Below are 20,009 nucleotides of genomic sequence, written 5' to 3'. Positions count from 1 at the left end.
TCTGTGAAACCTCTGCAGGACCTGGTTTGCAAACTAGATCTAAGCAGTAAACTGAAGGGCTACCAAGCAGCCCTCATCTTCTGGGGGTAAAGCAATGGCCTCTGTCAGGGCTGGGTCATCCCAGATCTGGCACCTCTTGCTGTCAGTGTGAGGTGCAGTGCTTTGCCCTGGCTCTTTGTTACCATACTCTCTATGTATCTATAAACACACAACAATTCAAACCAATTTGCAACTCTCCTGGGAAGGGAGACTGAGCGCAGAGCAGCTGCATAATGTGCTCGAAGGGTGCAGACACGCAGCTGTGATGAGACGCAGCAGAGTCCAGACAGTGGATAGCCCTCAGGGCAGGGCCTGATCCAGGGTCAACTGAAGTGATAGACCCAGCTGCGCCATAGGCAGTCCCCAGCTGGGAAGCTGGACTTGAGCATTGTTCTCTTCAGGCCCTGAAAGAAATATGTTTCCTTGGATGGCATAGGAGGAAGAGGAGTAATGATGCACCTGAACTGCCTCCCGAGGGTGCCATCAGCATGCTCTGCTCGCTCCCTGAAATGCCTGTACACCAATGCACACAGCATGGGGAATAAACAGGAGGAGTTAGAAGTCTGTGTGCCTGTTGTGGTTTAAACCAAGTCCCCCAACTCCCGGAGAGTTAGGAAGGAGAATCCAAGGAATGTAGCCCCCACGGATTGAGACAAGAACGGTTTAATAGCTAAGGCATAACACAGTAATAATGATACAGCCAATAACAAGCAAAAAGAATACAACACAAGAAAGGGTTCATGCAGAAGTGCGGTTGCCGAGCAGGCCCCGTGTTTGTAGCTGTGCACAGCAGGGTGAGTGACTCTGGGGAAAACAAGAAAAAAAGAAAGAAAAAAAAGAGGAGGTGAGAAGTTCATTGGAACTTCTGGGATGAGCTGATGGGCTGACCCTGCCTGCTCCCCATAGGGACACCTACTGGGTAAGAATTTTATGCATGCTAAATAATTAACTCACTCTAGCTGTTATTAGTGACTGTCATTTTGGTGTGTATTGCTTCAAGCTTGTTTTCCAGCCAGTGTACTATAAACAGCACGTAAGGGATTTGATTCAGCGACGCTGTCAGGGTGGGTTCCTCAATAGGTTAGTCGAATCACCCTCCGATACAGTGGGCTGTCCAGTACGGTTCCCACAATGGGATGCAGACAGGCTGGTCGGACACAAGGGTCTCGTCTTTCTTGGGACACTGACAGGCTGATCAAATAGAAAGGGTTCAAGGAAACCCCCTTATGTTACAACGTGGTCTGAGCCATAGGGGTTAGGAAGTATTGCTTTTGATTCTGCTTGTGTGACAAAAAAAAGGGGGGGGGGAGTGTAATGATGGAGCAAACCCCTCTGACTGTTAAAAATGTGCAGTCTGTTTCTGCAGCTGCTTCACATCCGTTGGCATCAGAATGCTTCTGCTTTAAGGAATCGCTTTAACCTGTCTACTTCTCAAGAACTGATAACCTGTGAGAGGGGGTATATTTGTGTCCTCCTACCTACAGGTCCACAGCGGCTGCCTGCAGAGTTTGTCAAGCCTTGCCATGAGCTGGACAGATGAGTGAAAGAACTCGATGCATCAGCTACAGGAGCTGAAAGTGAAAACCCCAAGCAGAATGAGATAGAAACGAATGATTGCAAAACATCACTTGGGGGCAACTGAAAAGTAACAGCTTGAACATGCATGCTTGTAAAGTAGCTATTATTAGAGGTTGTGATTTTGCATATAAAACCACCTGTATTTACTAGCCAGCTGCTAATAAGAAACTACACCTTGTATTGTATGGATTTGTCACTTGTAAAAGAGATGTTAGAACATGCAAATTTGCAGCAGCTGCTAGAAAATGCTAAGGCAAAAGCTAGAAAGATTTTAATATGACGGTACTGTTACAAAGCAGGTAATGGAACAAATTAAGAGGGTGGGAGAACTCCACTGGTAAGAAGTTTCTTTGGTTAGTCACCCACTGCCATCAGCATCTTCAACATGCTGCTGCACTCTGTGATAGTTACTCTGCTCATGTAAATCTGTGTGTGCTTTGCTGTAGTAGTGACTTGTTACTGGATGCAGCAGGTGAAACTGCATTGACAACAAGGTGCAAGGACTGAGATTGACCAAATGCCTGCTACCACAGTCAAGGGCAAGACTGGGTTGGCCTCTGTGTCTGCCACCAAGAACCTTTAGCTCCACTGCTGGCTGCAACCCAGCAGGCGTAGAGCGGTGGAGGCACATGTCATGCCAGACCTTGATGTGAGGGATGGACTCCTCTGTTATCAGAGGGCCATCCAGGGGAAAAAGGGCAGGCCCAGCTGTGTACAGCTATCAACAGGACCATACTGGCTGCCAGCAAAACGTACAAAGCTGCAGAACTCAACCACATAAAGAAACAGCAATGACAGAAATCTTTGTAAAATCTTTGTAATATCTGTTTTATTATGTGTGACCATGGGTAATGGACAAGTATACTGAGCACATCTGTTAAATCCCCATTATTCCAACCTGTTATGTGGTGTGTAGGATTCACTGGTATGCCACGTGTTATAAAGGTTCAAGTGACTTCAAATCAGACCAGTCTTACTGAAATAATGCTGCCTAGAGTAGTGGGTTGTTATGTTACACAGGTCAAGCAGCGATAGAGCAGACACACCTAATTGTACAAAACTTTTAGCAAAACTAAAAAGGGGGAGATGTGGAGACAGTGTTCTCACAGGAGAATGGATAGTTGGTACATGAGCTCTGAATAACTCTGAAAGATACAGCAAGGCCGTGGGAGGCCCGAGGAAGCCTAAGCAAGCAAATAAGAAGAAGCTGGAATTCACTGAGTTATGAGAACTGTGGACTGTTGGCAAGCGTTGGAGGTCAAGTTCTCTCACCTGTGCTTAACCAATTCTATGTTAGTCACTAAGGGTCCTCAAGACAAGTATCCAATCATGATATGCCAAATTGATGTGGTTGTGTGTAAGCAATAGTATATAAGGAGTTAATGCTTTGCAATAAATGGCTTTTTGTCTGATCATATTGGTCTCTGACTGAGTCCATTCCACAGCACAGACAGGTTTACATTTCTCATCTCTGGATCCCTGAGTAAGAAAATTTCTCTTTGAAACACAGAGATGAGCACAAGATTCAAGATAAACCCGCATCTGCACAGCCAGCTACAAATTCCCAAGTATCTCAGAGGACAGAAAGCCACTTACCGGTTCCCAAGAGTTAAAGGTCTCATCGCAGTCAGAGATGTTGCTTAAGAGAGCTGCACAGAACCTGGCTGAAATGAGACACTTAAAAGCCGTTGATCCTTCAGGAGCCCAGACTTGTCCTGCTTTGCTCCCAGATGATCTACTCGAAAGGGAAAAGCACAGACAGACATCCAGAACACTCGGTAACCAGCTCGAGGCTAGAAATGCGATCCTAGGCAAAGAACAGACAAGCGGATCTGCATCTCTGTCACCTAAACATGAATGAGTCTTTCATTCACTCCTTTCTTTGGGGGATACCGCTCCCCTCCCAAGGAACCACCGCCTTCCACCCCAGCCCAGAACAGAACAAGGACCCTGGCTGGGTACTTACCCCACCGCAGCAGGACAGCCCCCAGCCTATGTCCTCCTCACAGCACCAAGGCCACGCAGAGCTACCCCAGGCCGGGGAAGAACTGCACGGCCAGGGCCGGGGACACCCCATTCATTCCCAGCGCACACACGGAGCCGGCTGGGCACCCCCCAGCCCCTGCACAGAGCTGGCTCCGGGCTCTGAGCACAGCAAATACCTGCCCGGGACCTCGTTGCAGACCCGGCCCCGCCACCTGCTCCAAGCGGGCTTCCTCCGGGATCGCCACCTCCGACCGCGGCCGGGCCGCCTCCGGGATCGCCACCTCCAGCTCGCAGCCGCTGCCGACAACGGGAAGCCGAGAACCCCGCTCCCTGCCGCGAGCCAACGGAACGACAACGGTGCCGAAGCCACCGCCCGCCCCGCGGCACAGCAAGCGGAGCCGGAACACGCCTGCCGGAGCCGCCGCTCGCCCCGTCCCACCACTGTGGGACGGCAGCAGCCCCGCGGCGCCGGATGCTCCCGAGGGCCTACGTCCCCTTCCCTGCCTGAGCAGACCGGGGCAGGAAAGGAGCCAAATGGACAAGAGACGCTGGAGAAAGCTCTTTGTTGGGTACCCGCCGCAGTGAAGAGCTGGGAAAAGGGCAGCGGCAGCAGCTGGTGCAGGACGGTTCCTGCTCACAGCCGCGTGCTCTCGCCCGTTCTTCCCGCTCCCATCCTCGCTCGCTCTTTCCCCGCTGCTCCTTCCACACTCCACGGACTCCTCCGCCGGCAGCCGCTGCAGGGGCCGCAGGACGCGGTCAGGGCCAAGCAGTCCCCGCTGCTTCGCCGGCTGCACAGAGAGCCGCTGTCCCGGTGCCGCAGCACACACTGCCCATCACACTGCCCATCACACTCCCCAACCTCCTCCTCCTCCCGCCCCCCCCCGCCCCCCACAAACACCTCGGCAATCGCCTTTTCTCACCGGAGCGGGGTCCCGAAGCTCCGCCGGCGCTGGAGCCGCGCTCGCAGACGGCACCCTGGGCACACGCTGCTGGGCGTGCAAAGCAGCGGCTGGAGGGCGGCCCTGGTCCCCAGGGCCCTCGGGGACTCCCTCTCTCCCATTCAGAGGCACCCTGACCCGCAACCCGCTGGCGGGGCGCTCACCCCACACAGGCTGCCAGCTGCGCGCTCTGCAGAGTGCGGGGCAGCGGAAGCGCTGGAAGCTCTGGCAAGGGCATTGCCCGGGAGGGCTTTGGGGGCTTGGGCAGAACTTCCTGAGCTGGATCCCTCCCCCGCGGCAGAAGCTGTCGCTTTAACGCCGAGCAGCTGGTTGCAAACTGGGGGGTGGTTGAGGCGGGCAAGCGCCGCTGACCAGCCTTCATCTGCTCCCATCCCACCCGCCTCGCCGTGCCCTGCTCCGCTCGGTCTCTGCTCTCAGTCCCAGGACTCTGGACAAAGAAAAGCAGGGATGTTCCTCCGGGGCGGCCGCCCCACGGTCCACCGGGCGGAGGAGTTGGCAAAGGCTCCCCTGTTCCTTGGCAGCAGCCCCGGGAGGAGAAAGTTAAACAGAGGTGGATCCCTCGTGTGGAACTGCAAGGCAAGAGAAGCAGCGGGCTGAAGAAAGGCCCAGAGAAACGCACTCTGAGCAAAGGGACATCCCTGTCACCGGGGCTGCAGTCACACTACATCATCCTGAGTGCTTTTGGGAGGGTCTTGATGAGTCTGGGGGAGGTACCTGGCTCAGTGCCGTTCCCTGATTTCTTAGAAGTTATTCCAGTTCTGCCATGAGAAGACACATCTGAATTGTTGCCCCTGTAAGGTTGGGGCCAGGGACACCCGCCTGCTTACAGGGGGCCCTCCCAGCACTCCCACTGGGAGCAGGGGACACTCACAGCCTTCCTTACAGGGTGGCTCCCCTCACCTCAGCGCTCCCGACAAGCCCCACGAAGCCTGAGGCTCCGACCTGTGTCCGAGTTATGGGCGGGCCCTCCTGGCTGCAGCACACCATCATTATCACCATCATCATCATCATCACGTAATCAGGAGCTCATCCAGCAACCTCAACCCCAATCAGGAGGAGGTCAGCCCAGCCAAAAGTGGCCCTGAGCCCTCTGGGCACAGAACTTCCTCAACCTGCACCCTCTAAAGGGCAAGGGAGGGCTCGTTCCTGTGGGCTGGCAAAAAACAGCCTCCCAAGCCCTGCTTAAAGCAGGTTGGAGCTGCTCCAGGGAACAAAGGGCTCCAAAGATTATTGTGGTTGTTCGTGGAAGCCAGAGAGCTTCAACACGCCAAGGGGCAAACGCTGCAACACACCCTGACAACAGGGGGTCACGCTGGCAGGTCACCAGCAGGACAGGCAGCCACGCAGGCAGAGACCCAGGTCCCGACTACAGGCAGGTCGCATTGCCTGCACCACAACTAAATGGACTGGCACCGTCCTTGGAAAGAAGGGGCGAGTCCAGACCGTCCCTCCGCTCGTGGCCTTAGAGGGGACCCCCCTGTTACTGCACAGAGCCCTGCTCTCCCTCCAGGGAGGTTTAAGATAAACTGCAGCGATTTTAACAGGGGCCTAAAGGACAAGCTCAATCACTCCATTACTCACTCACATTGATTGACAAGGACAAGACAAACACAAAACAGAACGTCCCGAAAAGGGAGACGGTCTCTGTGCAGCCACTGTCTGGGGAGTCACCCTACTCACCAGCAAGAAAGGAGAGCCTCAGACCATGCCCAGGGCTGTGTGGAAGCCGGAGAGCTTCAACACGCCAAGGGGCAAATGCTGTGACACGCCCTGACAACAGGGGGTCACGCTGGGTAGGCCACCAGCAGGCAGAAAGCTGCTGGGGCAGAGGAGTGGGGCAGGGAAATGGCCCTCCCCTGCTTACAGGGTGCCCTGGGGGTCCAGAGAGCTCCATTTCCCCCTCTGGTGCGGGGACTGTGGCTCTCACCCTCCTTACAGGGTTGCCCCGCTCTCCGTGCAGCCAAACTGTGGGGCAGCGTGGCAAAAGGCCAAAGACTCCAGCCATGTTTACAGGGAGATCACCCAGTGCACCACCACTTAAAAGTGTTGGCAGTGCTCTTGTGTTCAGCCCGCCGCCTCTCGTCTAGCCGGCCCGTGGTGCTCACTGGCACCGTTCCACACTATGTTCTTGTCCAGGGGCTTCTGCCAAGGAAGTGAGGGCTCAGTGAAAAACCAGGTCCTCTGCCCGGGGGAGTGAGGGACATCAACCTCAGAGAATGGTCCCAGCCAACTTCACCCCAGCCTCCCACCTTCCCTTAGTAGTGTCCTCCCTCCTCAACTGCCCCAGGTGCTGAGAGCAGAGAGAAAGAGACCTAGGGCAGGGCATGCCCCACCACATATCTCAGCCCCATGCCTCTGAAAGGCCAGGGCCAGAGACACCCATTTGATTACAGGGGTCCCTCCCAAAACCTCCCCCCCCCAGCAGAGGGGCCACGCACAGCCCTTCTTACAGGGCGGGCCCCCTCAGTTCAGCACTCCCAACCAGCCCCATGGAGCCCGAGTTACGGGCTGGCCATCCTGGCTGCAGCACAATGCCCCATATTCAGGAGCTCCACTTCCCCCCACCCCAGCCTGTGGAGATGGTGGCTCTTACCCTGCTTACAAGGTTGCCCCTCTCTCTGGGAAGGCTACCCACCCATGGAGCAACACGGTAAAAGCAAAGACCCCAACCCTGGTTACAGGGAGGGCACCCAGCTCAAAGCCAGCCAGGGCACCCCAAAGGTGCCGGTGACACCCTTGTGTGACCCCAGCCCCGGTGACAGGGAGGTCCCTGTGCCCAGAGTGCCTTTCTCTTTCCTCCTCTTCAGCCTCCTGGACTTCCCCCGCTCACTCTTGCCTGGCAGCCTCACACGACGGACGCCTCCTCTGTCTGCTCCGCAGGCCGGTGCGAAGGCAGGAAGACGCGGTCAGGGGCGAGAGGCACCGGGAGCTCCCCCCAGCACCACCGGCCCCGCCGTCCTCCCGCACCTACTCCAGACCCCCTTCCCTCTGCCCTCCCCCGCCCACCTCCCAGACGGTAAAAGCTCACCCATCGGCTTCTCTCACAGGATGGGTGCTCCGGGGATCCCTGCAGGGACGAGGGCGGAGAGCTCTCTGCTGCTCCGGGACGCTCCAGGTGGAGACTGGCTCCTCAGTGGTCCTGCTGCACCCCCTTCGGATATGCCTGACAGCTCCTCCCGGGAAGCCGCAGAGCTCGGCCCGGCCAGCGGCGCTCGCCGAGCCCCGGCGGCGGTGACCGACCCCAGCCAGCCCGAACCGCGGCGGACACGGACCCTTCCCTAACGGCACCGACCCCTTCCCCCTCACAGGCCTCAGAGGGGACCTACAGACCCTTCCCCGAAGGCACAGACTCCCCCCCGCCCTGAGGCAAGTACAGACCCTTCTCCACTAAGGCGACGGCACTGACTCCCTCCCCGCCTGAGGCAATTACCGACCCTTCCTCGACGGCACCGATTCCTTCCCGCCCTCCCCAAGCTATTACGGCCCCTTCCCCAAAGGCACAGATTCTCCCCCGCCCTGAGGCAATTCCTGAGCTCCCCCAGCCCGAGTCCATTGCAGACCCTTCCCCACCAAGGCGACGGCACCGGTTCCCTCCCGGCTTGAAGCAATTACATACCCTTCCCCACCAAGACGACGGCAGCGACCCCCCCCCCCGGCTTGAGGCAATTCCAGACCCTTCCCCACCAAGGCAGCGGCACCGATTCCCTCCCATCCCCCGGCGGGTCCCGCTCCCGTCTGCCTCAGGCGCCCCCCTCACACTCCTGAGGTAACCCCTCACGCGCCCCCTCTTCCCGCCCACCCGCCCCTGAGGTGGCGGCACGAGCCCGGCGCGTGCAGCGCCCCCCCCCCCCCCCGCGGGGTCCTTGGAACCCCCTGAAGCCCCTCAAGCGGCTGTGAGCGATGGGCGCTGCAGAGCAGCGGAGAGCACAGGCACGGGAGAGCAGCGGAGAGCACAGGCACTGCTCGGGCACCCGCAGGCAGCACGCACCGCTCCGGCCAGCGGCAACACGCGAGGGCTGCTTGATCTCTGCGTCTCTGCCACCCCCGGGCTGAGGGCTCAGCCCCTGGCACAGCACTGAAAGGTCAGCCTGGAGCAGCAGCTCCTCCGGCCTGGCTCTGACTGCTGGCACTGGCCATTAACTGCATGGATGGGACCGGTTCACACCGCACCTGCCTGGCAGTGCTGTGAAAAGCAACTGCATCCAACTGTTCCCCATCAGGAACCCAAAAGCTGACATCATGAACATAGGAAGGTGGATGGAGAGAAAAACTCTGGAAGAGCCTTAATTCTCCCCTAGGAAACTGATGGTGGAAGAACCGATTGTTCGATGTCCAGAGCATTCGCCAATCACTTCTTCCACAGATCAGCGTGGCCAGGAGGTCAAGATTCAATGAAGCAAAGACAGCAACCAGTTCACTGCTTCCTAGCTCATCATGAGCTGTGCTTGTAACTCCTACACAGGAGCCCTTGTCATGGGAGGCTGAAGTATCTGTCTCTACACAGATTAATTACTGAATTCTACTAAGCTGAGATTCCAAAGCGGCAAACTCATTTAGCTCAGTTGTTTCAAAGCTCATTGCTTCCTGCAGGTTTAGGAACTCAGTTTAATGCTGGAAACAGTTTTGTGAAGCGAATATATGATGGTTTTAATGTCATTCACCAGCATCTGGATATCGGTTTTCTCTGTACCTCTGTTAATGGCACTTACAAAAACCATCTCATGAAAAACAGGCACGGAGCAAGGAGGAATAAAACATTTCCCGAAAACCAGTCCAGAAATAACATAAAGTGTCTCTGGGAGAAAAGCTTCTCTTTGTATTATTGCCTGAGCATAAGGTAGAATGGAAGGTCTAAGATAATACTGCTTTGAAACGTGCCATCCCTCTTGCACACCCACCCAGCCATTCTTATCCTTGCAAAAATCAACACGGTGAAACGAAACTGCATGTGCCAGCCCATCAGACATTTCTTCAGTGCTTGGAGTCTCCTCTGGGTTCAGAATGAGCCAAAAGATATTCGAGTGACAGACACCATTGAGTTGACCTTGGTGGAGCAGAGGAAGGCAGGAGTCAATGTTTTGTAACAGAAAGGCCTGGCGAAGCTCTGCAGCCAGCTTCTCCTTTAGTGTCCCTACTGGATAATTTGAATTTGGTTCTAGGAAACCCCTGTGAAAAATAAAAGCGGTGGCCATGAACACAAGGTGGTTTCCCAAGGCCAAACTCAAACAAGAGCTGCGGCTGAACTCGTGCACAAGTACATCTGCAGCCTTAGAACCAACCTCCCTGTCCTTTCTGTGCTGCAGCCCTGGAACACAAGGCCATGGCTTGGGGCAGCTGCAAGACCTCCTGCACTCAGGTGCTCGGAAGCTGCAGAATGGGGTCGGGGGAAAGGAGCAGGGTCCCAATATTCTACTTCCAGAAACACTCCCAGCTTCTCACTGCATTGCTCCAGTGCTTGTGTGTGCAAGAGGAGCAGGAGGATAGCTCTCTCTCGGACCTTATCTCTGGCCTTAGCAACTCCAAGCCTTTCTCCTTATTCCTCCCGTCCGTTCTACAACTCTCTCATTCCCGTTAGGGGGCTGGAACACACACTTGGCTTCAAAAGCCAGCTGACGTGTGAGCCATCGCACCACACAGTGCTTCGTGCCATCGGGATGCGCTTTTCCTGCATGGGCAGCACGTGCTGCCAAGAGCCAGCAGGTCTGCAAGCCCGCCAGCTGGGAAGTGCCTCAAGGAAAGAGGTCGCTCCGCAGGCTTCTACTCTACTGACACGAGGGAAAAGCAGGAGCAGGCAGAGGCGAGCAGTGGGGGGAAAGAGATGTGGTTTATTGTCCCGACAAGGTGTCCACAGCCAGCTCAGGCTGCAGCACCATGTCCTGAGCGCAGCTCTCTCGGGCCTGGCGCCGGCAGTGGGGCACTACTCCTCCTCTTTTGGGTGTATGCAGGAGAAGCTGAAAGCCTTGCGCAGAGGCTTCAGTGCCCTCCTGAGGCTGGAAGATCGCCGCTTTTGGAGCACTTCTGCATCCGGGCAGGTGGCAGTGCCTGCGGGGGAAGGAGAGCTGTAGGCACGGTGCTGGGTGGGCACTGGGCAAGCTCCTGCTGCCACCCAGCACCAAGGGCTTTCCCCAGGGGCTTTCCAGTGAAGGCTTTTGGCCCTTGCCCATGGGGAGGAGGCCGGGGCACGACTGAACTCATGCACACGCTGCTGCCACCCTGGCCTGGCCTGGCCTGGCTGCCACTCGACGCAGGGACATACCTGGCTCGTCCTCCGCGTCCTGAACTGCTGCAGGTGACACTGCCGGTTCATCCTCTTGTGCTGCCCGTGAGGCAGCGGCTCTGCTGGCCTCTTCTTGATGTTTTTCAGATGCTCTCCTCAGTACTTTGTGCATGAATGAGGCCTGCAGAGCTCTGTCTAGAAGTGAGCGCCGCCTTGGGGCACGTGCCTGTGATGCTGACTGCTCTTCCACATAGGATGCAGAGCCAGGGGAAGCTGGTGCCTCTGCCTCATCCTCTTGTGTCACGGCAGCGAGGGGTGTGCGGTGCTGCTCTTGCTCAGGAGTTCCAGGCAGGGTGGGAACTGCTGGCTCGGTGTCTGCAGGTCCGGTCAGGGCAGGATCCACGTCGGGATCCTGGAAGTGCTCCATGACCAAGGCTTTGACCCAGATGTTGCAGTTGGTGACATCCTGCAGCTGGGACAGCTCTCTGTCCCCTTCCCTTCCTTGGTCCTCCTCTTCCTGGACCTTCCCAGTCCTCGTTTCCTCCTGTAATCGCACAACCGGGATGAGGGGATGAGTGTGCTGCAGTTCAGCAGCAGAGCAGCTGGCCCCAGGCAGGGGCAGGCTCATCCCCCTGTGCTGTCCCAACCTCTCCTCGGCGCTCACCTGTCTGTGTTGGAGCTCCCGCTCCTCAGTGCCATCCAGCTGCCCGTGCAGGCTGGCTCTCGTCTCCTCTGTCTCGGGGAGAACCAGGAATCTCTCTCCCACACGCAGCCCCGGGGAGGCACCTGCTTCCTGCACCTCGGTGTCTGTGGTGCTCGGCACATGCGCCTCCGTCACCGGGGACTGAGAGTCCTGGTCTGAGGGAGAAGCAGCTGTATGTCCTTGTGTGTCTGCTTCTGGAGCAAAGGGGGGTGTCACAGCCTCTGCTCCCAGGACCTCTGTCAACAAAAGTGTCGCTTTGTCCTTGTCTGCTGCTGGGGAGACGACAGCACTGGTGGCCTCTTCTTGCTGTTCCCCCAACACGGGTGACACCATGTCTTGTACACCCTCTCCTGCTGCTGCAATGAGAGGGGCTGTGCTGGGCTGTCCTCCAGGCTCTGCAGCCACACGAGCCCCAGAGTGCTCAGGTGCTGTGGGACTGATTCTTGCCCCCACCACATGCAAGTACTGGATCGAGTCCCGGTGTTGCAAATGCTGCTGGTCAGTTCCCTGGACTGCAAGCACAAGTTGGAACATAGTGTCCCACTCTGCTGATGTGAGTGTCACCTGCATATTGCTGTAATGTACTGCAATGGTCTGTGAGACCCGTTCCTGTCTCGGTGCCTGTGCTGCTGCCTGCAGCTCGTCAAAGCCAGGGGAAGCTGGTGCCACTGCCTCCTCGTCCTCTTGTGTCACGGCAGCGAGGGGTGTGCGGTGCTGCTCTTGCTCAGGAGGTCCAGGCAGGGTGGGAGCTGCTGGCTCAGTGTCTGCAGGTCCGGTCAGGGCAGGACACAGGCTCTGCAGGTCTCCAGCTGCCTCTTCTGCTGCTTCTCCTGCTGCAGCTGTGCCCACGCTGCTGGGAACGCTGGATCCCTCCTGGGGACACACGCGTGGGGCCTGGGAGAGCTCTGGTGCAGAGGTGTCGACATAGGTGTCCTGTATGGTGACGGCTTCTCCTTGGGACAGCTCTTTGTCCATGTCGCTTCCGGACTGGGGTTTCACCTCCTCCACGTGTTCCTTGGCCAGGGTTGCTGGCTCGTCCTGTACACACAGGAGAACGTCAGAGCTAACAGCTCTCCCCAGCTGTGTCTCTCTTGGGGCTGCAGGTGGTTGTGTGGGTGCTGTGCTGTGGGGCTGCCTTCTCCCCCGTGGCCCCCTGGCTAGTGCCAAGGCTGGTGGTGCATTAGCCCAGTGCTTGGGCTCCAAGGCTGCTGCTGGTGGCTGCTCCCTGGGAGGGAGGTCCCTCACGGGATGCTCTCCTTCAGTGCCTTTGCTCGAGAGGACTGTGCGGGACAGGGAAGCAAGAGCACAGGCAGGGGAAGGAGGGAATGACAGCGGGACGGCAGAGGGGGCCCCAGCAATGTCCCTGCCAAACATCCCCGGGGATCTGGGCCTGCCTCCAGCACCTCGGGATCCGCGGTGCCAGCCTCACGCGTGTCACTTACCTGGCACTCAGAGTCATGAGTCAAGGGAGAGCCTGCTGCTTCTCCTTCATTGTCGTTCCCCTTCAGGGCATCCACATCGGGGACCTGGAAGTGCTCCATGACCAAGGCTTTGACCCAGATGTTGCAGTTGGTGACATCCTGCAGCTGGGACAGCTCTCTGTCCCCTTCCCTTCCTTGGTCCTCCTCTTCCTGGACCTTCCCAGTCCTCGTTTCCTCCTGTAATCGCACAACCGGGATGAGGGGATGAGTGTGCTGCAGTTCAGCAGCAGAGCAGCTGGCCCCAGGCAGGGGCAGGCTCATCCCCCTGTGCTGTCCCAACCTCTCCTCGGCGCTCACCTGTCTGTGTTGGAGCTCCCGCTCCTCAGGGCCATCCAGCTGCCCGTGCAGGCTGGCTCTCGTCTCCTCTGTCTCGGGGAGAACCAGGAATCTCTCTCCCACATGCAGCCCCGGGGAGGCACCTGCTTCCTGCACCTCGGTGTCTGTGGTGCTCGGCACATGCGCCTCCGTCACCGGGGGCTGAGAGTCCTGGTCTGAGGGAGAAGCAGCTGTATGTCCTTGTGTGTCTTCTTCTGGAGCAAAGGGGGGTGTCACAGCCTCTGCTCCCAGGACCTCTGTCAACAAAAGTGTCGCTTTGTCCTTGTCTGCTGCTGGGGAGACGACAGCACTGGTGGCCTCTTCTTGCTGTTCTCCCAACACGGGTGACACCATGTCTTGTACACCCTCTCCTGCTGCTGCAGCGAGAGGGGCTGTGCTGGGCTGTCCTTCAGGCTCTGCAGCCACACGAGCCCCAGAGTGCTCAGGTGCTGTGGGACTGATTCTTGCCCCCACCACATGCAAGTACTGGATCGTGTCCCGGTGTTGCAAATGCTGCTGGTCAGTTCCCTGGACTGCAAGCACAAGTTGGAACATAGTGTCCCACTCTGCTGATTTGACTGTCACCTGCTGAGCATCCTGGAGCAAGGGAGAAGTGACGGCATCTCCTTTGTGTGCTGCTGGGTCAGGCTGGGGTGTCACAGCCTCTGCCGCAGGGATCTCTGGCAGGGCAGCTGCAACTTTCCCCTTGTCTGCTGCCGGGGAGGCAAGGGTTCTGCTGCACTGCCCCTGAGGCTTTGCTGCCACCGGCGCCTCAAGTGTTGCAGGTGGCATTGCCACCTTGGCCCCAGGCAGCCTTTTGGTTATGGTCTTCAGTTCCAGCTGGCTCTTCTTGGTTTTCTGGGCCACGGCCACAGGTGGGAGCAGAGGCTTCCTCTCTATGCGTGTGCCTGTGACCTGCAGAGCTGCCTTGGATCCTCTGCCACTGTGCGGGGCAGGTGCCTTTCTCTGCCCTTGTGTCGTGGCCTCCTGCTTGCTGAAGCCACGGGAAGCTCGTGCTGGTGCCACTGGAGGGAGAGGTGCCAGTTTCTCCTTAATAGCTGCAGGCAGGCTGCTTCCCTTTGGCTGCTGCCTAGGGTCGGTCTTGCTGGCCAGTGGGGGCAGGTGCTGTGGCAACACCTTGTGGTGTAGCCCTGGCGACCTGGTGTTGAGGCTGCCCTTGCTGCCCATTGTCGGTATCGCCGGCAGGTGCTCGGCCACTCTCCCAGCAGTCCTCATTGTAGTCTGAGTGGCTCGGTCCTTGCTGCTTGGGGCTGCTTGGACAGTGGCTGTTCTTGTGCTTGTCCCTGCAGCCCTGCTGCGTGGTGGCTCCTGCCGTGCCTCTGGCTGCTGTTGGGGTTCCTGCCTCCCTGAGACAGTTGGCCGCCTGATGAACCTTGTTATGGGTTTTTCTGAAGGAGGTGGTGGCCGGGGTGTCATTGCCACCACTGGTGGCAGACGAAGCGTCTGCTCCTGCATTGCGCCGCTGGTGCGGGGCAGCACCACTCGGTGCCCCGGGCTGCCCATCTGCAAGAGAAGCCGAGGAGAGGCTGTGTGATGGTGTCCCCTGCGCCCGCATCCCAGCTCATGCAGTTGGGCTCCCCTGGCAGCCCCAGGGCAGGGCTCAGCCCCGCAGGCTGCTGCCGCCTGCTCCCCGCTCCGGCAGGGGAGAGGGCTGGCCAGCCGCAGCCCACGGCCACTGCCCAGAGCAGCCCCGGCGTGCCCGGGCAGCCTGACGGGCACGGCACGGGGGCACTCGGCTTGCTCCCTCCTGCTCCTCCCGCACACCCGTCTGCAGCTCCCACGGTCGGGAGGACATTGGGCCCCATCTCCCTCGCTCTGCCCACCTGTGCCTGCGGGTTGATGACAGGCCGAAAGCCCTGAGGGTAGGGCACCTGTGGCACGGTGATCCCATGGCGGGATGAGGCGAGGCTCGGTCTGCCCTGCTGCTCTTCCTCGGGCTGCCTGCGGGCCCCCTGCGGACGGGAGGAGGAGCAAGAGATGCGTCATGAATGCGGCTGCATTTGCACACCTGCCCCCTCAGTGCCGGCAAGCCCGGCCCCGGCACCCGGCGGCTCTGTACGGCCCTGCCCCACCACCGCCTGTCCCTCCTGCCCCGGCCCTCACCTGCCGCATCCTCTGTGCGCTCGGCCTGCCCTCAGCGGGCCGGGAACGGGCGTTCGCCTCTTTACCTACGGGCATCTCTCACGTCCTGGGACGCTGACCTGCCCTAGGCTTCCAGGGAAGTTGCTGCCTCCTGAGGGAGGCTGCTCCTCTGGCCTGGGCTACTGCAGGGCTCTCGCTCCTTATATACCCCACGGTCAGCGCGGGGTTACCCGCGTCACAATGGTCTCTGGGCACAAGGAGTCCCCCTGCATTGGAATGTCTCCAAGGTAACAGTGGAGATGCCCACACCCATGAGTGGTTCCAGTCAGTTCCACAGCATCTCCACAGCCACCACCGAGGCTTTGTGATGGCGGCGGCATTGTCCCCATGGCAACTGGGCACAACAGGGCGGCTGCGGGCACTCATAGAGTCAACCGGGTTGGAAAAGACCTTTAAGGTCATCAAGTCCAACCATTCCCCAGCACAGCCAAGGCCACCACTAACCCATGGCGCTGGGGGCCTTGTCTACACAGTGTTTGTCTATGTGCTTTCCCCCATTTCATAGGTGGAGATTTTCTAGGGGAAGTACCTACTGCAGACTTGTTTGCAAGGAGCCCACATCCTCCTGGTGCACACAGCAGGGATGAAAGTTTGAAGCAGCCAGTGCAGTGGTTAGCGGCATTGTTGGCCATTCCCAGGACTGATGCTCTACAAATAGCTTACATTGCCAGCCTGTGTTGAGATGAGAATGAGGTTTGGTTCTTGAAGAAATGGAGAAATGGGATTTGACAGAGATGCTCCGAGGTGTTTCTTTTTGCTGTTCCATTCAGCTGATGCGTTTCTGATAAAGAAATCACAGGGAACAGCTGGGCATGAGAGTGTCCGATACCATTCTTCTGCACAGCATGCCCCAGCTTTCCTGTCACTCCATTTTCCAGTTACGTTTACGGTGTCAGTGGCAAGCCATGAGGAGCCCCCAGGGACAGGACACAGCATTACTTCACTGTGGGGCTCATAGGGGGGATTCTTGCCCATTTTTAATTTAATATTCTATTAATAAAGTAGTTTATTAAATTAATATTCACTCTCAAGTCCCGAATAAATCATTTTCTGAGGTTTTCACCTCTTCTCTGGTTGGTATCAGTGACTCTGTGTTTTCCCTGGCTCACATCCTAGTGCTTCTCCTCCTTAATTGGGTGACTGAAATATTTCTAGCAGGAGAACAATGTGTGTGTCTATTTGTAGCATGAATTTTTTAGGCAGTTAATCAATTCTGGCTGAAATTCTTTAGGGATCTGCAGACATTTTCACAAATTCCTGGCAGATGTTGCCATCAGAAGGGATGATGGACAGTGTGACCCCAGGTCTCTTTACCAACTGGTGTCAGGTTTTGTATGCTGGAATCCATGGCTCCTGTTTGCTCTTCATCTGCCTGACTTTGGGATCAAACCCTGTTGCTTCTATAGTGTGTTCTTTTCATTGAATGTCAGTTTTCAAGCATGTGGGATGCTGTATAAATACATACCAAGAGGCAGTCCCTAACTCAAGGCAGCAGAGCAAATGGGGAAGACGGGTGTGGAGCGGGATGTGACTTGCTCCAGGTGAAGCTTGGTGGCACATGGTCAAAAAGGCAGTGTTGTCAGCCAAGAGGATGAAGGTGGAGCCCAGAACCAGTGGGGTCACCAGAGGAAAGGGTGCTGCAGAGGGCAAGGGCTTGGATGCATCCCTTTTCCCTGGCTGAAATTTGGACCACTTCCTGATATCAAATGTGGCGTGAAGGCCAAGGTGCCCAGGCTCATGTTTCCATTTGGCTCTGATGCAGCAGAGCAGCTCCCCCACGCATGGCCTCAAGTGCAGGCTGGCAGCCCTGCCTGCCTGTCTGCCTGCTTTCCTGCCTGCTTGCTTGCCTGCTTTCCTGCTTGCTTTCCTGCCTGCTTGCCACCATGGGCATGAGCTGCCTGGATGGGGCTCAGATGCAGACTGTGGGACACTGCCACCAGCTCATCTGTCCTGTCCCAGGGAAAAGTAGATTGTAGTGCTTTAAGCAAAGTCTCCAGGACCTGCAGAGCCAGAATTAAAAACTGTCCTTAGGAACTATTGTATTTAAATTAAAGATAATCTTGGGTACTATGTGCGGAAAGGACACTGGGTGGAACTGGGGAGAAAGCTGCAATTTCCCTGCCATTGTCACTATCCCTGATCTATCCTGGCTATCCCTGATTGACAGGAACTGCTGCAAATCCCAGTCCTTTACTGAGCTAGACTCTAATTTGCACCACGTGCAAGGAGCAGAGTGTCACCAGGCTCCCTGTCACCAGCCCCATCAGGGCTGTGATGGGCTGTCAGCTGGGCAAGCTGCTGTCTGCTTAGTGCGGGGAGTGGGGACCGCTCCTGCCGCATCCTGCCCTGGTCCAGAGCATCACAGGGGCGGTGCCAGGGTGCAGCCAGGGAGATCTGGGGCCTCTGATGCATGGCTTGGTTTAGGATGTAATGTGTGTGTCCTCCTGGCTTCCCTAGGACTGAGTCGGTAGCTGAGAAGATGCTGACTAACTGGTTTGCCTTCCTCCTCCGCAGGTTTCTCGAGGTTGATATGGACTTGGGTAAGAGCTTCCTTGCCTCATAGAAGGGGAAGATCAGAGAGGTTGATCAATGATTCTGGGTGGGTTTTGCAGGGCTTGGAAACCAGAGCTCAGACTGCACAACACCATCTATGTTTCAGCCCAATGAAAGCATGGGCTGTACTCCTGCCAGATAGGTTTTGAACTCTGGGGGAGCTCCATTGACCACAGAATTTGGTCATTGGAATGGAAGGATACAGGCTTTTTAGGAAAGACAGGCCTGGTAGGAGGGGAGGGGGAGTTGCTCTTTATGTTAGGGACAGGCTGGAGAGTGGAACTCTGTCTGGGGACAGCTGAGCAGTCAACAGAGAGTTTGTGGGTCAGGGTTAAAGGGAGAACAGCTGCATGGAGACCTCAGAGCAGCCTTCCAGTATCTGAAGGGGGCCTACAGGGATGCTGGGGAGGGACTCTTCATTAGGGACTGTAGTGACAGGACAAGGGTAATGGGTTAAAACTTAAACAGGAGAGGTTTAGACTGGTTATAAGGAAGGAATTCTTTACTGTGAGGGTGGTGAGGCACTGGAATGGGTTGCCCAGGGAGGTTGTGAATGCTCCATCCCTGGCAGTGTTCAAGGCCAGGTTGGATGAAGCCTTGGGTGCCATGGTTTAGTGTGAGGTGTCCCTGCCCATGGCAGGGGGGTTGGAACTGGATGATCTTAAGGTCCTTTCCAACCCTAACTATTCTATGATTCTAACTTCGGGGTAGCCATCAAACACTCCCTTGCTGCCTTCCAGGTTTCCTGCTCTTGCAGGGCCTTCTGCAGAGCCTGGACGACTCTCCCCCATGACTTAAGATGTTTCCCACTACCTGAGGACATCGTCTCCTCAGCTAATGCATGAGTACATTTGTCCCATGATCCTGGGTGGAGAATATCCACCGGTTGGGCAATAGCCCCAATTTTCACAAGTCTCGCAACAACGAGAGTAAAATCTTTAGGTTTACAATCAATATCCCACTGCTTATGTAATTCTGATATGACCTTCACAAGAGCTTCCATGCTCCTTGCGGGTCTGGGAGCGTCCTCCCTCTGCCGGGCTAACAGCGTTAAGGGGTAAGGCAGCATCACAAGGGGAAGAGTAAGCCCAGATCAGGCATATGGTGTTTGAATCCAAGGTCTATCCATAAGGTAAGGGGTTTGGAAAAGGACAGCTTCTGTATTTGTACGGTATGATTTGGCTAAGTAATATAGAATGGACATTATGTCCATTCTATATATATAGGGGTGGTAGCATAAAGTAGGAGTCACCTCGTGCAATCTTAGAGGTGTAAATAAAAGCTTGTCACTCCGGGCTTCGTGTTTGCACTGCCAGCGCGTCTTGTTTGCACAAAGAGGAGGAAAGCTGCAAGGGAAGCCAAAGGCTGTGGAGGGAAATGGAACAGCGATTCCAAGGAAAGGGAACAGAGGCTTGGTGCGTCTCCCCGTGTGCCTGGGACACGAGGCGACGTTCTGGAACTGCAGCACTGGAACAGTTGCCTGGCAACGGGGCGTGGCCTGGCAAGAGCCTCTCTGAGCATGGACAATGGGCTCAGCCAATGGGCATCGAGGAGCGGCGGGCTGTGGCCAATAAAGGGCAGGCAGGGGGCACGGGGGGACTCAGTGGCTGCCGCAGGTGTGGTGCGGCAGGAGGGGTGCTGGGGCAGGAGGAAGGCCGCCGGCTGCCCGCTGTCTCTGCTGCCCACAGGGCAGACTCCCGTTGGCAAACGCCGCAGCAGCCATGGCACCGCTCAACCTATTTCAGCTGCTGGACGCTGCTGTCAGCCCATCCGATGGAGGACGTGTGAATATCAGAGAGCTGCACAGCCTGCTGCGGGCTGTGCTGGGGCTCTTGGGCCTTGGGGACCTGCCTGTCCCAGACTGGGGGCAGACTGGCCAGGGGCTCAGGGCCTGGGCCCAGCATGTGGGGCAGCAGCCCCCGGATCCAGGCGAGCGGCAGCCCAGGACAGCCCCGCTGCAAGGCACCGCCAGCAGCTCCCAAATTGACGCCGAGGCTGCCGGTGTGGGGCAGCTT

General features: G+C 57.1%; 1 pseudogene; it reads right to left on the bottom strand.

Annotated features, from left to right (window-relative positions):
* Window positions 1-8,619: 8,619 nt before the first annotated feature.
* On the bottom strand, window positions 8,620-9,754 carry LOC117436192 (ferredoxin-fold anticodon-binding domain-containing protein 1-like; annotated as a pseudogene).
* Window positions 9,755-20,009: the final 10,255 nt, after the last annotated feature.

Source organism: Melopsittacus undulatus, chromosome 5 (assembly GCF_012275295.1).
Source record: "Melopsittacus undulatus isolate bMelUnd1 chromosome 5, bMelUnd1.mat.Z, whole genome shotgun sequence".
Classification (NCBI taxonomy): domain Eukaryota; kingdom Metazoa; phylum Chordata; class Aves; order Psittaciformes; family Psittaculidae; genus Melopsittacus; species Melopsittacus undulatus.
The sequence above is the reverse complement of the archived record's forward strand: the minus strand, read 5'-3'. Positions and strand labels throughout refer to the sequence as shown.